At 34.5% G+C, this 14,877-nt stretch overlaps 1 long non-coding RNA gene across 1 annotated transcript; it reads left to right on the top strand.

Moving 5' to 3' along the window:
- Positions 1-3,323: 3,323 nt before the first annotated feature.
- On the top strand, positions 3,324-7,682 carry LOC148780238 (uncharacterized). Its single transcript, XR_016042145.1, has 2 exons — positions 3,324-4,544; positions 7,367-7,682. It is a non-coding gene; the product is annotated as an uncharacterized LOC148780238 (long non-coding RNA).
- The last annotated feature ends 7,195 nt before the right edge of the window (positions 7,683-14,877 follow it).

The following is a 14,877-nucleotide window of genomic DNA, read 5'->3' as shown; positions in this document are numbered from 1 at the left end:
GTGGAGTGATCATCATAGTCGCTTTGAGTAACCGACATGGTGATTCTCTTTGACGGAGTTCTAGAATCTAGACTTTGGTAAGATCTAAACTCGACGATTTAAGGCAGACCTATCCTAACTCTAGAGGCAAAACCCTGACTAAGACATAGGCTAAGATTAGATTGGAACCTAGACTTGTTAGACTCAATGGGTTCTGGTTCGGACCCTAGATTAGGGTAAGCCTAGTCTAGCTCTAGAGGTAACTCTAAGCATAGACCTATATTAGAACCTAGACAAAAATCTAGACAAGGTAAATCCGAGTCTCAGCTCAGGCCAAGAGTGGGTCTAAGTTCGGACCTGGGTGCAAACCTGGTCCGGACTTGGACTAAGCTGGGTGCAAGCCTAAGCTTGGACCTAGAGGGTTATGATAATCAGACCGAGTGTGGACCCGAACTGGATCAAAGTTGGTTTAGGCACGAGCCCTTGGCTTAGACCAAAAAGGGGCCTAGGTTCAAACCTAGGTGTGAACTTGGTTCGGATTTGGGCTAAGCTGGGAATAAGCCTGAACTTGGACCCAGAGAGTTTTAATGATCAGGCCAAGTATGGACCTGGACTAGATCAAAGATGAACTAGGAACGAGCCTTCGGCTCGAACCAAGAGGGGCCTAAGTTCAAACCAAGGCAAAATCTGGTTCGGACTTAGGCTAAACTAGGTACAAGTCTGAACCTGGACCCAGAGGGTTCAGCTCGAACCAAAAGTAGATTTGGGCTGAGATCGAAGATCAATAAGCAAGCAAGCACATGAAAAAGTTTGACCTAATATAGTACTATAGATAGGCTTGGCTTGAGAGTGGGTTTCTAACTACTGAAATGCGGTTAGGCTGATATAGGTCCCCGCATAGGTCCTAGCCTCCTGTTATAGGATTTTGTAAGGTCCTACTATACGCGGAATTGCTTTGAGGCAAAGGATTACGAAGGGGCGCTCACAGTTAAAGTTACGCGAATCCCAACCGCTTTGACTCTCAAAGCTGGGTTCCCGTCACGCTGTTAACACAAATTTTGAAGGTTTTGGAAAAATTTGAATTTTAGTTTTCTGGGATTCTCGGTCGGTGTGTGCTAGAGTGTGTAAAGAAGCACACAAATGAAAATAAAGTCAAGCACACAAGCACACAATAAGAAATAAAACAAGTGAGCGCCCGGCGCTAATCGCCCCTAGCGATGAGCGCTTCGAGGCGAAACTCGCTCGATACACAATATAGATGGAGGGGTGAGGAACCCCTAAGAATGTATGATCAAAGCAGTGAAACCAGGCATAGCTCGTGCTAAGTCGAGCGTGACCCGAGTCGAGGATGACTCGAATGGGACACGGTTCAAGGAGGGTGCAAGCAACCCTCAATCAAATATTATTTTTTAAAAAATATTTTTTTCCTTTTAAATTTGATGAAAAACAACTAAACTAAGCATGATGAAAGCAGAGAAAACAGGAATTAAGTAACTATAATGAAATCAGAAAGTCAAGAATAGAGCAGACCTACCTGAAGCAAAATATGTTTTTGGTATTTTTTAAATTTTTTTTTTATGCTGAAATTTGTGAGCGTGTAGCTAAGAGTCTCTGGAAGATTACTGCAAAGTTTCAGAACAATTTGGGACTTTTTAGTTTGGACATTATAAGCTGGGCGACCCAAGTGTGTTGCCCAAAAAAAAAAAAAAAAAAGAGGATATATACGTATATATATATATATATATATATATATATATATATATATATATATATATATATATATATATATATATATATATATATATATATATATATATATATATATATATATATATATTATTTTATTATTTTTTTTATGATGGATTTTGATGCAATGAAACTACTGTAAACCAGCAGAAGCAATAAATACAATGTTTTTGATGAAATAAATTAAAATAACTGGAAAACAGAGAAGTTCAGATAGGATAGACTTGTATCATGTAAAATATGTTTTTGGTATTTTTTAAAATTTTATTTTGGCTCTGAAATTATATGACCAGACTCCAGAGAGGTCCTAGAACATATTTACAAATTTTCAGAAAAATAAAAAATATCTTGGTTTGGGCGACACTGGTAGTGTCGCCCTTGTAAGCTAGGCGACACCAGGTGAGTCGTCCAAACAAATATTTTTGTTTTATTTTTTTTTATATTTGGTCTTTGTAGATCTTGATAAAATAAGCTTACTGCACACTTGGAGAAATAGCAAATACAATTCTTTTTTATGAAAGTAAATTAAAATAAAACGACATGAGGGAATTGAGAGAGAGAGATGACAATTTATCAAAATTGTCACAAAGAGACGAACAATTTTATATTTTACTTATATTTTTTATTGAATTATAAAAGACCCAAAAAAAACAAACATCATCTTAGTTAAAATATTATACTATTTTATAATATTATATCATATTACATTATTTATTTATATCCATTTTATCAATATAATTTATATTATATAGTATATAGTGACTACATATTATATACAATATGTGCAATATCAATATATATATTTATTATATATCAATCATTGAAAAAGTATTGCTTCATATACCTAATCATTTTCTACGAAACCCAATTATACTTATAATATATTTTTTTTGCTTTTTATGTAACAATATAAAAAAACAGTACATGTAAATTTTAAACATTTTTTACTATTTTTTTGGGAACTTTTGAGTTTTTTTGGATTTCTTTTAACAAAATTGCATTTTTTCAAGAAAAAATCGGAGCACTAATCGGCCGATCTATTTGGAATCAGTCCGACTAATTGGATCCGACCAGGACCGACTAATCGGCCGGATCGACTGTTTGAACACTGATTAGATGCACACGCTTATTGTACCCTCCTTTTTTCTTTTTTGAACATTAACACAAGTTTCCATTAAACATAAATCCAAATTACTAGATGTGTTATACAATAAGAGCATAAAATCAAAAAAAACCACCAATGAGGAATTTGAAACTCCCTCCTTGGCTAGACCATCTGTTTCCTCATTAGCCTCCCTATAACAATGATGAAGATGAGCATTAAGCAACAAGACCTTACCCCTTATTTTGTGAAACAAGGATCCTAATCTCCAAGGAATATTGGACTCCCACCTACTCCAAGCTACAACATTTGCCAATTCTCTTTCAATTATCCTTCTGCCCTCCCATCTAGAGATCAGCTTCAAGCCTTCTAACAAACCCCATGCTTTAGCGTCATTAGAGGTAGTAAAACCATAGGGGCCAGAATAAGTGCATAAGATATGGCCCAAGTTATTTCTAATCAGTCACGCTTATTGCACCCTCTTAGATGGACACGCGTACAACAAACACTCATTGCTTTATATGTGAGAAAAATCAGAACTTTCAGTTTGAACCCTAAACTCCATATATAACATAATCTTTATGGGCCTTCTTAGATGCACACGCATACACGCAACACTAATGTTTTATGTGTGAGAAAAATGTGAACTATCAGTTTGTATCTCCATAGATATCTTCATATTTTATCATCATCATCAAAATCTCTTTTCCAATTAATTGGGGTCGGTTTCCGTCATTCTACTCTATTAAAGGTCATATCCTTGACGATACTATAAATCTTCGTATCTTCTCTAATTTGCTCATCTTTATGGACCTCAAAAGAAGAACCAGCATATACACATACAACAACAACCACACAAGTTGTAAAATTACTAGAGAAAATTTCTACCAGGTTCAAGTTATCCATTGCAAACATGGTCCTTTTGTATCATTTCAGGTTGTCCTGAAGTTCATGCCCACCATCAGAAGTCGGCTGGGTGATATCACTCCTTTCCATAATTGGAAAACTTTTCACTTTGTCACAAACCAGGGGAATCCTTCACACGTGTCAACAAGGTCACCACCATACCACACGTGTTGGGCTTGGACCCCACAAGAAACGAACTCAACCTGTAGTAACACCACTCTGTTACATGAGAACCCTACCTCTTTCTAGTGTTTTAGAGGCCAAAAAAAAGAAAAAGGGAAAAAAAAAGAAAATTAACATGCATGCTGCGAAAGCATTGTTAACACAAGCATGTAAATTGTCTGCAATTATCTTCATCTTCTTCACATTCTTCCTCCCAACTCTTTCTTTCTCTCTCATCTTCTTCTCTTTCTTTTTTTTCTTCCTCTTCTTCCCTGTAACATGCATAATTTTATCGCTTTTCTTTCTCTCCTCTCTCATAAATCGGATCCCGGCGGCTTTGCTTATCCGAATTTGCCAGAATTTGTTTACGCATGCATTTGGGGATTCTTCGAGCGACACATATGAGCGCTATGACTTGAAAATGTATGGTTTAGATAGAGAAGAGCCAGAGATCCTCACGTTGGATCGTGAAGAGGTGCCCAAATATGAGGAATCAGAGGAGGATGAAGACTCGAATCACGATTTTCAGGCAACTTCGATATCTGACGATCATATGAAAAGTTGTAGGGACAAGTTCCATATCGCTTTCAGGCAACTTGGGGAGCTTAATGCTAGAAGCCATGGCGAATTGCTCCAAGAAAGGCGACCGGTACTCTCTCTCTTTCTTTCTCTCTAACACGCATACACCATGAATTCTCCTTGTGCAAGGAATATAAAATGGAGATTTAATTTAAGAGTAACAATAATTTCCTAAAATTTTCTCTCTCTCGGCTTTTTTTATTATTATTATTATTGTTTTCATGAAATCCTTGGTTCATTTTATGAGCTCTAGTTCAAAATTTCAATTTTAATTATGAACATAAACAAGGACAGAGTTTCAATGAGCCCAAGGACTCGTATGTATAGCTCCTCTCTTGAAAGGTTATTTTTCAGATGGATCTTGAATTTATTTTTGGGTGCGGTTTGTGTATTGTCGAGGTTCTAAACAATCAAATTAGATCCCACCTTCAAATTGTTTCGAGAAATATAGTTTCAATACTGAAAAGTTCTGGGATAGCCTTAAATTATATTTTTAATCTTTAGTTATAAATTTTAAAGCTTAAAAAATAATATAGATTGAGTAGATCTATAAAACTTAAAAAACTTAAAAATCTTGAAAATTGACGATCAAAAATGCGTTACAAGATACACCATTTTCAAAAACTTGAAATCTTTTTTTTTTTTCTCATGTCCATGCATCTTGATGTCGAGATGATCAATTTGACGATATTTGGGCATCAAAACAACTTCTTCTAGTGAAAGTTTTGAGGTAGGTTCTAATTTGATTGTTTAGAGCCTAGGCTCTATATATACTTTTTTTTTTATTTTTTTTAGGAAATATATAATATCCAATATAGAAATCATTAATATGTAAAAAAAATTAAAAACTAAAAATAATAATTAATTAAGGTTTAACCTTTTTTTTGGAGGGAACACCCATTTGCATCCTTAGGGCACGTAAATGTAGGGATGGAACGCATACAACAACTTTAGATAGATAAACCCCTCTAGTATCAACGAGAAAGTATATAATAAGACCATTTACTTTTGGTATAAGGTGGTCACAAATAATATTGACCATTGGATATGAAATTGGGTGGCTGCATTTATTTCATTGATCAAACTCAAACTTCAAAAGAAATTTTTTTCAACTTTGTGAATAGTTGTAAGTAATTGTGACCTCTTTGTACATAAGGTAAATGGGCCTGATTTGTTCGGCTAACCCAACCAAGCATACCAGCAAAACCTACGTAAATATTAGTTTGGGATTTATATCATGAGACCATTTTCCTTTGATATAATGAGGTTGTTATTACTCTCAACAATCCAATGTTAAATTTGACAACTTGGGGGTATGCTATAGAATTTGAGAAAATATCATTTGAACTTTAAGACCGATCAATTACTTTGATGTTAAATATAAAGAAAAAGTTTATATAAAGCCGAGGCTCTAAACAATCAAATTTGAGCCTACCTCAAAAATTTCATTGGAAGAGGTTGTTTTAATGCCCAAATATCTTCAAATTGATCATCTCGACATCAAGATGCATGGACATGAGAAAAAAAAAGATTTTAAGTTTTGGAAATAGTGTATTTTATAACGCATTTTTGGACCGTTAATTTTCAAGTTTTCATATATATGTGGATCTACAGTATTTTTTAAGCTTTAAACTTTATAAATAAATATAGAAATATATTTTAAGGCTATCACAAAAATTTCAAAACTACATTTCTTGACATTATTTGAAGGTAGGCTCTAATTTGATTGTTTAGAGCCTAGGCTCTATACAAACCGCACCCTAGATATATAATGATCAAGAGTAATTTTGTACTCTTTATCTCAATTTGAGTTCTAACCTCTGGCTAAAAGGATCGAACGTATTTCGATAGGCAACACTTGGATAACCAAAATAGGCCTTGGCATTTATTCTAGGGCTTTCTATTGTTAACTTCCCTTAGAAGATGGGACAATTCCTTAAATTATCCGATGTTACTATTTTTTTTGGTGTTGTATGTTAATACGTGTGTATTGAGTTGAGATCTATGTACAATAAAGTCTATTGTAACAATAATTAGTTGAGTAGGTAGGACAAAGCATATAGAGCAATTTAGTTATTTGGTCTACTCAAGCCAAAATGTGGGAATATCTCTACTTATTCTAGGTTTCAGATCAAGACTCTTTGATGATAAGCATGCATCAAGTGTGGAACCCGGAATAAGTAAGAGTACTTAAGTCATTTGGTTCGAATCATTTAAATGATTGCTTTTTCAAAATGACGTCACTTTTCAAGCATTCGAGGGCTTGAATGTCGCAATTTGGATATTTGCTAACAAAAATAGTTGAGGAAGTACGTTAATGAATTTATTAAAAATTAACCACTTTAATGATAAATTAATTGGTAATCTTTTTTAGATGATTTGACCATTTCATTCTTATTTTCTCTAATAATTATAGGGACATGTCCTGTAATGTTAGCTTTTTTGGATGAAACTAACACTCAAGAAAGTGCAATGGACATCGAATATTTATAAGGACGTGTCAATATCCATGTAACACTACTGCATTTATCTTTGTTTTAAGGTAGTCACACTGCACACACACACACAGCTCAAAGTTGAAAAGGAATTCACAATTAATCTTGATTATTAGGTGTGAAATTTGGTGGCTCTATTTATTTCATTGACCAAGCTCAAAGTTGAAAAGAAATTTTTTTGAACTTGATAACACACTCAAGCTATCCAATTTCACATCAAATGATTGTAAGTAACTATGATCTCTTGTACCAAAAAATAATGATCTCATTAAATACAATCCCAAAAATAAAAAAAAAATCACTTTCACTCATCATCAGAAAAGGACGATTTGACTTTTTCCTTTTATACGTGAAAGTGGTTTATCTCTAAATATTTCTCCTCGTTACTCTGATGCAGTTCTATGAGATTCTATCCTTCTGGAGGAGAAAGGAGAAGGGTGGCGATTGAAACTATGAACCATGGCGTTCTTACAAAACTCCTCTCTCTCTCTCTCTCACTGCTCTGATTAGAATAAAGGCTTAGGCATTAAAACACTAAACACCGATAAAGAAAATTATGTTAAATGTTGAATAGCTAATGTCATGACAACCAATGGATATAGGAATCCATTTTACATTTTCTTTCATGGGAAATTGTTTCATGTGGGCTGGACTGGATTTGTACAATATATGGTCCAAAGGTATAAAGTATCCATTTTAAAGATAGATACAAATACGTGGTCCATCTAAAAATACGTGTAATTAACGGATGCAATGCTTTCTTAATAAAATTATTATTTCTAGTTTTCAAAAAAAAAAAATCATATTCATGATCTCCATGTTTAAAAAGATTATATATTTTCTAAAGGGTAAAGTTTATATAGAGTCGAGGCTCTAAACAATCAAATTAGAGCTCACTTCAAAAATTTCACTAGAAGAGGTTGTTTTAATGCCCAAATATCCTCAAGTTGATCACCTCGACATTAAGATGCATGGACATGAGAAAAAAATATGGATTTCACATTTTGAAAATACTGCATCTTGTAACACATTTTTGGACAGTCAATTTTCAAGTCAACTCACCTAAAAACTTTCACTAGAAGAGGTTGTTTTAATGCTCAAATATCTTCAAATTGATCACCTCGACATCAAGATGCATGGACATGAGAAAAAAATGGATTTCACATTTTGGAAATAATGCATTTTGCAATATATTTTTGGACTGTCAATTTTCAAGTTTTTATAGATGTGTTCGATCTGCACTATTTTTGAAACTTTAACTCTTGTAATTAAAAATAAAAATATATTTTAAGGCTATCACAAAGATTTTCAGTATTGAAACCACATTTCTCGAAACTATTTGAAGGTGCACTTTACTTGATTGTTTAGAGCATCGGTTCTATGCAAACCTCACCTTTTTCTAAAAATTAAGATCAAATTATATTTAAAAAATATATTTATTATCAAGCCCGTATTTCTACATTGTGCGGGCAGGCCCCATTGAAACCATGCCCTTTCATTGCTTAGCTAATTATTGTATAAAATTAACCAATGCTATAAAACCGGTCCGATAAAATTAACCTGAACTGGTAAGGTGAACCGGTCATTTGGAAAATTGGTTAAAATCGGGAAATTGCCGATCTGCCTGGATCAGTAAATGTTTGATTCGAATCGGCAATCTAACTTATTCTCTCGAATGAGAATTGGTCAATAAAAATTTTAAAAATTAAAAAGAAAATATGGGGGAACCGAGCATCTGGGCGGTCAATAAAAGAAATTTACCCCGTGGATCCATGCAGTGTTTTAAAAACAAGACCGAACAAGTCACCAACCGGTTCACTAGTTTTTGGGATTTCTCTACCGAAAAAAAGAAGAGAAAAATTGTTGGGAAGATGTGAAAATTGGTAGAAAACCGACAGGTCTTGGAACTGAACCGGTACTCCATTGATTCTGAGCTGGGTTAGCACTTTTCAAAACACTGTTTTCATTCATGTGTACAAATCATGAAAATCATTATCAAACTCATTGATGGTAAATAAGTATCAGTAAATTTTTCCATCATGTTGCGCAATATATCCGTGTAAGATTCATTTCTGTCTCATCGAATGCCTGAATGATATGACGATCGCACAAAACTGCGTGCATGCTACATGTATCGTAGTAAACAGCATACTTATACTTTAACTTTCCATTCGTACTTTTTTTCTTTTCTTTTTTTTTTTTCTTTTTGGTCATATTGTAGATCGCCCATGACCGGCAGTACTTATATTATTTTAATGGTTAATATATTATAATTTCATACAGTTTGCTAACAACTCTTCAACCTTTCGTCACCGACACTTGGTGGTTGAGGGCTGTCAGTATATTGTTTTAAGAGACTTATCAAAATACACTTTACTTTTCAATAATTTAACAATTTACTTTTTTTTGAATTATTTCAAGTATCGGTCACATGTATATTTTGATGGGTATTTTGAAATTAAATAAAAAATATAGGCAAAAATATTAAATAATTCATCTCTTATATACATTTTGATTATTTTTTCTTTTTTAATCCCAAGTGTTTGTTTGGGGGCATTTTGTCTCAAATAAAATTTTACCTGACTCAAGAGTGATGATGTCTAGTCAAACAAATTCCTGGCACAATAAGTGTCGGAATATCGAAGGAACCACTAGAAATGGCTACAATGGGTTACCAAAAAAAAAACTAACTCAAATAAATCAAAACATGAAAAGTCCCGTTAATATGATGAAAAGGAAGTTCCATGCCAAAAAATAAGAAAGATCTGAGCCTGATTATACACAAATCAGCGATCGGATGATCCAAAATGAGGAACAACCAAACTTGGGCCAAAATATATCAATATCACAATCTAAGCATTGAATCATTAATCCAAAGTACCCTAAGGCTACCCTTTAAAAATCATGTCAATTCGAGACAAGATAACCAATATATGTCGTTTGACGAATCTTGACTGCCATTTCGATCGAAGGCCAATTTACAAAACCTCCTCATGATATATAAAGATAAATGGCCTGATAACTTTATGGGTAAAAAATATCAATATAAAATAGTTACAACCCAAATTTGAGCCCAATTCGACATCAAATGGAGGAGACATGACCTCTTCAACTGTAGGTTAACCTAAATGGCCCAACTTTTGCCCCATTGCCCCAAATGCTTATGGGAGGAAATTCACGATGAGAAAGGTCATTGCTAAAACGTTTCGCCAAATCGATCTGAGAAGTGTCCTTTCTATCATCTTTGGAGCACCACATAGTGACCACCAAGAAAAGAAAATAGACCATACTATAAAAGTAGTTCATCACCTTCAGGGTATATACAGCAAGCAGTGAAATTCCTTGCAAAACGTCAGGTATATATATCCCAATTCCCATAGCCAAATGGGTCCAAAATTTAATATGTTACTCCTTGCTACATGAGCTTTTTATACATACAAAGATATGTGAGTTTTTCCACTCGGAACAAGATCTAATCGAATCGAAATATTAGAGGTTTGCAATGCATGAATGGGTATCAGTCCCATGACCTCCGCTCACTCTCAGAGCAATATCCTGCAATCTGTCCAACAATTCTAGTCAAAATTTTGTGAGGAGCTTCCCAGTTTAGAGATGAACACATTTATATATAGAAATCCAGGATCAAAAGCCAATTCAAGGCGCAAAATTTCAATGAGAAGTTGTCTAAAATTATGAAACCATATTTCTTAAAATAGTAAAAAATAAAAGGGCCATATCTCTCAAATTTGCCATCATCTTGAGCCGAATTTTTGTCAATCATTGGTCTCAAGGTCTTCCACAATAATCTACTGGCCTATTGCCAAATCGGGGTCAAATATGAGCACAATGATGAGATGTACAATTGGAAATACAATATGGAAAATTGAAACTCAACATGAGGGAAACTTGGCGAATTGTGGACACTTTTGGCTCAAATTTGTTTAAAATGATAATGATCAATTGCTTTATAATTTTACAGAAGAAATTTGTGTCGAAATAGTACAAAACGATATGATTTGATAGGTTTATGTGGTAAAAAAAAGCCTCATCAAAGACAAATTATTGACAATTCCAAAGTTTAAACGTCTTTTTTAGTCATTTGCACATCTCGCTTAAATTTACTTTTAATAATGCACCTCTTTTTTAGTATGCTTTTGATTTTTTATCCACCAGCTTTTAATATTCCACCAACTTAAACCTCATTTTTAATAGTTGGAAAATTAAGCTTTAATCTTGAGAGAGAAATACTTGCCTTAGAGAGAGAAAACTTAAACTTCTCAAAGTGCCCCTGCCTCTATTCCATAATCTCCAAATTACCTCTCAACTTTACCAAAATACTCAAAATACCCTTGAAGATTAAAAAATCCCAAAAAAAATATTGAAAATTCCCAAAAACTTCTCCAAAACCCTAAAGCACCAAAGTTACCCAATTTACCCCTACAAATTCCCTAATACCCCCAAAGGGAGGTCAACTTGGATTGGGTTGCCCCGCTCTAATGAGATTAGCTTGGGTCCGCATCTAGGGACACTTTTATAGTGTGGATTTGCCAAGAGAGTGACTAAGAGTTGTTGACATCCCTCCGGCCCTGCCTAGCTCGTTTCGAGTCATTTGGGATCCCGCATCCAAGCGTACTTTAGCAGTATCGAATCCTCATATCAGATCTGCCAGTTGACCGATACTGAGTGGGCAGGCCTCCATCCTATGTATTTCGGATCGGATTGGCTCCACCCTTTCGGATCGTATGGGTCCTAGCGCCGAGGCACACTTAATGTATCGAATATTTGACTAAATTTGCCAAGGGACTGTTGAGGGTTGCACAGCCCGGTAATCGGATCAACTCAAACTCAAATAGAGCGGAACACCCCAACCAAACCCCTCCCCCCACAAAGTACCCATTTGGCAGAAATTTTCTAAATTGTCCCTCTAAATAAGATGAAAGGATACCTTTAACTGATTGTATAATATGAGATCATTTAGTTTTAGAACAAGGTGGCCTTTGGATGTGAAATCCAATCTATCATAGTGTTTGCTTTTGCACCGAATCAATTACACATTCCTCAATCATCTAATTTCACATCTAATGGTCACATTTCCTACCTTTGAAAGAGTGAAATTGGCATTTTCATCCCCTTAATTTATTGGAAATTGCTAGGTGGAAAAAATAATTTACAGTGAATTTTTTATTGATGATTTTATTTTCTTTTCATATTTATAAAGCTATTTGATTGTCAACATTTTTAATTCCATTGAGTAAAAACAAAAACTAATTCACCAAAAAAAATTAATGGAAAATATACAGTAGAAATATGGAGTAATGAAATCGGCTCAATTTCTTATTTTCTCGATAAACATACTTTAGAAAAGAAGAGCAGTGAATGTCTAGTAATTCAAACTGAAATTTGACTGGATTTTTATTTCATTCTTACTTTTCAGTACATTTAATAAGAGAAAGGCAATACTCGCTTTATCAATAAACTTTCACATACAAATTACATATGAACACCTATTAGTTATTACAAACCAACAAACATATTACAAGTACAACACAATCCATCTTCTACTCCCATAGGAGAGGCCTTCCTAATTTTCATGTGATCATAGAAGATCCATGCTACATAGTTCTTCTCATCATGGTCCGATCAATGGTCGAACGGCAGAGAGAGTACGGGAACCACCAGAACATGTCATGTTCCAAGTAGCCGGTCCAACTCTCTCCACATCCCCGTCGATCAGTTGATCCGACATTTATAAAAACTCTGTATTCTATGTTCATGTGGATCATAGTATATTCTCCCAAATCTGTACACCAAGAAGGTAGAAAGCATCACCTGAGATATCTTAGTGTTGTGCACCTTTTTCATAACAACCAAGCCAACATGTAAATCAATAATAACCCTCATGTACCCTCTGTGCAGTAGCTAGGAAGCCAAGACCTCAAAGCAGTGGCCCTTACGATCATAAGTCGTCAAAACCAAGTGTGGCTCAGACCCGTCCGAGTTACTGCTAGTCGGCCCATATGTAGGATTAGAATCCAAGACCATAGATTTGCAGGCCTTATGCCATAACCAAATTAGCTAACAAAAGTTCACTTTGTGGGGTTGCTGGAAGTGTTTACAGGCCGCGACCATGACCTCCTCCGGCGACTTGAAGGATGTTGGGGGACTGGCCTCATTCTTGCACGCCTTCGAGAAGGTCTTTCGCACCCATGCGAAAAATAACGCATACCACTTTCGCTCAGCGAAACCCATCTGTGTGTGTGTGTGTGAAGTGGGCACTTTGGTCTGTGTGTGTGTGGAGTCTTAAAAAGGCAATGAATTAGTTGTTGCACTAATGTATAGGGGTGATAGTAGAGGGGGTTATAGCAAAGATTTGAAGAGAGAGGGGAGTGTTTTGGTGATTAGAGCTGAAGAAGCTATTATATCTTGGAATGTCTTAGCCTTTGAATTTCTGAGGTAAGGGATATATGTGATTTCTTGCAGATTTATACACATGCGATTACTTGCAGAGCACGTATAAAAAAAAATGGGATTCATCTTCAGGACCAAGAATGTAAAAAGTCAGCAAACTCACTCTCTCTCTAAAAAAATCTCAGGAGGAGCCCAAATATCTCTCTCTCTCTCTCTGAAACTGAGATTTCCATCAAACTGTGGTTCTTTCTTGGAGGGTTCGTATTCATTAGAAATGTAAAATCAGTGAAAATATTATAGGATCAATATGGTCAGCATATACCATCATGGACGTGTGGACCATCAAACTATTGGTGATGAGGGAGTAAATAAAATGTGAAGTTTGAAAACAAAGAGAGTAAATCTTGGTTTTTCATTTTAAACTTGGGAGAAGTCACGGTATTAGGTGAGGGTATTTGGTAGGAGGAAAGGGCATAGTACTTTACCGGTCAAGTACATGCAGCAGCGTGGAAACTTCTAAAAGAGTATGGGGAAGGGAATATATTCATTTATTTACCCCCGAGAGAGTATTTCTTTTCTTTTATCTCGGTAAAGTGGTAAACCCTCGGGGTTTTTGTGCATTGGTCTTGCTACCGAAACACTCAGGAGCAAGATCTAGTCAAAATTGATAGGATTATTATTAAGATCTAGTCAAAATTGATATGAGTATTAGTTTAACGTATACAATTTTAAATATACAAAAAAAAAAAATGAAGAGTAATTTTAAAATGTGAAATATATTATAAAAAGGGTGTGGTTTCTATAAGGTTGTAACCTTAAACGATCCAAGGCACACCTTCAAATTTTATCAAAATATGTAATTTTGGTGTTAAATTTTTAGGACTACCTAAAAATCCATTTTCATATCTAATTAAGAAATTTTAAACGGTAAAAATGGTGAAAACAAAGTAGATCTATAAACATATGAAAATCTTAAAAATGGATGATCTAGATAATATGTTGCAAGATGTACTATTTTTGGGGCTCAAAACCTTCTTTTTTTTCACATTTATATATCTCAATGTCGAGATGATCAATTAGAGTGGTTTCTTAACATTAAAACAACCTTTTCTGATGGAGTTTTTCAGGTGCATATGTAATTCAACATTTTGAGGTTGCAACCTTATATAAACTAGTTCTTTATTATAAAAAAGAGATATGAAACATATGGAAATTGCAATCTTAAAATGTAAAATTACATATGCACCTCAAAAATTCATTAAAAAGAAGTTGTTTTAATTTTGAAAAACCCTCTAATTGATCATCTCGACATCTAGATGTACAAATATGGAAAAAAAAAAAAACATGATTTTGAGTCCCAGAAATAATGCATCTTGCAACACAATATCTAGACCGTCCGTTTTTTAGATTTTCATATGTTTATAGATCTACTTAATATCAACCATTTTGAAGTTTAAAATTTTATAATTAGTGACGAAAATATATTTTAAGATAATCCTA

The sequence above is a fragment of the Amborella trichopoda genome, chromosome 10 (genome assembly GCF_054954075.1).
Source record: "Amborella trichopoda isolate Santa Cruz 75 chromosome 10, AtrichopodaSantaCruz75HAP2 v2.0, whole genome shotgun sequence".
NCBI classification, from domain to species: domain Eukaryota; kingdom Viridiplantae; phylum Streptophyta; class Magnoliopsida; order Amborellales; family Amborellaceae; genus Amborella; species Amborella trichopoda.
This window is presented reverse-complemented; position numbering and strand designations above follow the sequence as displayed.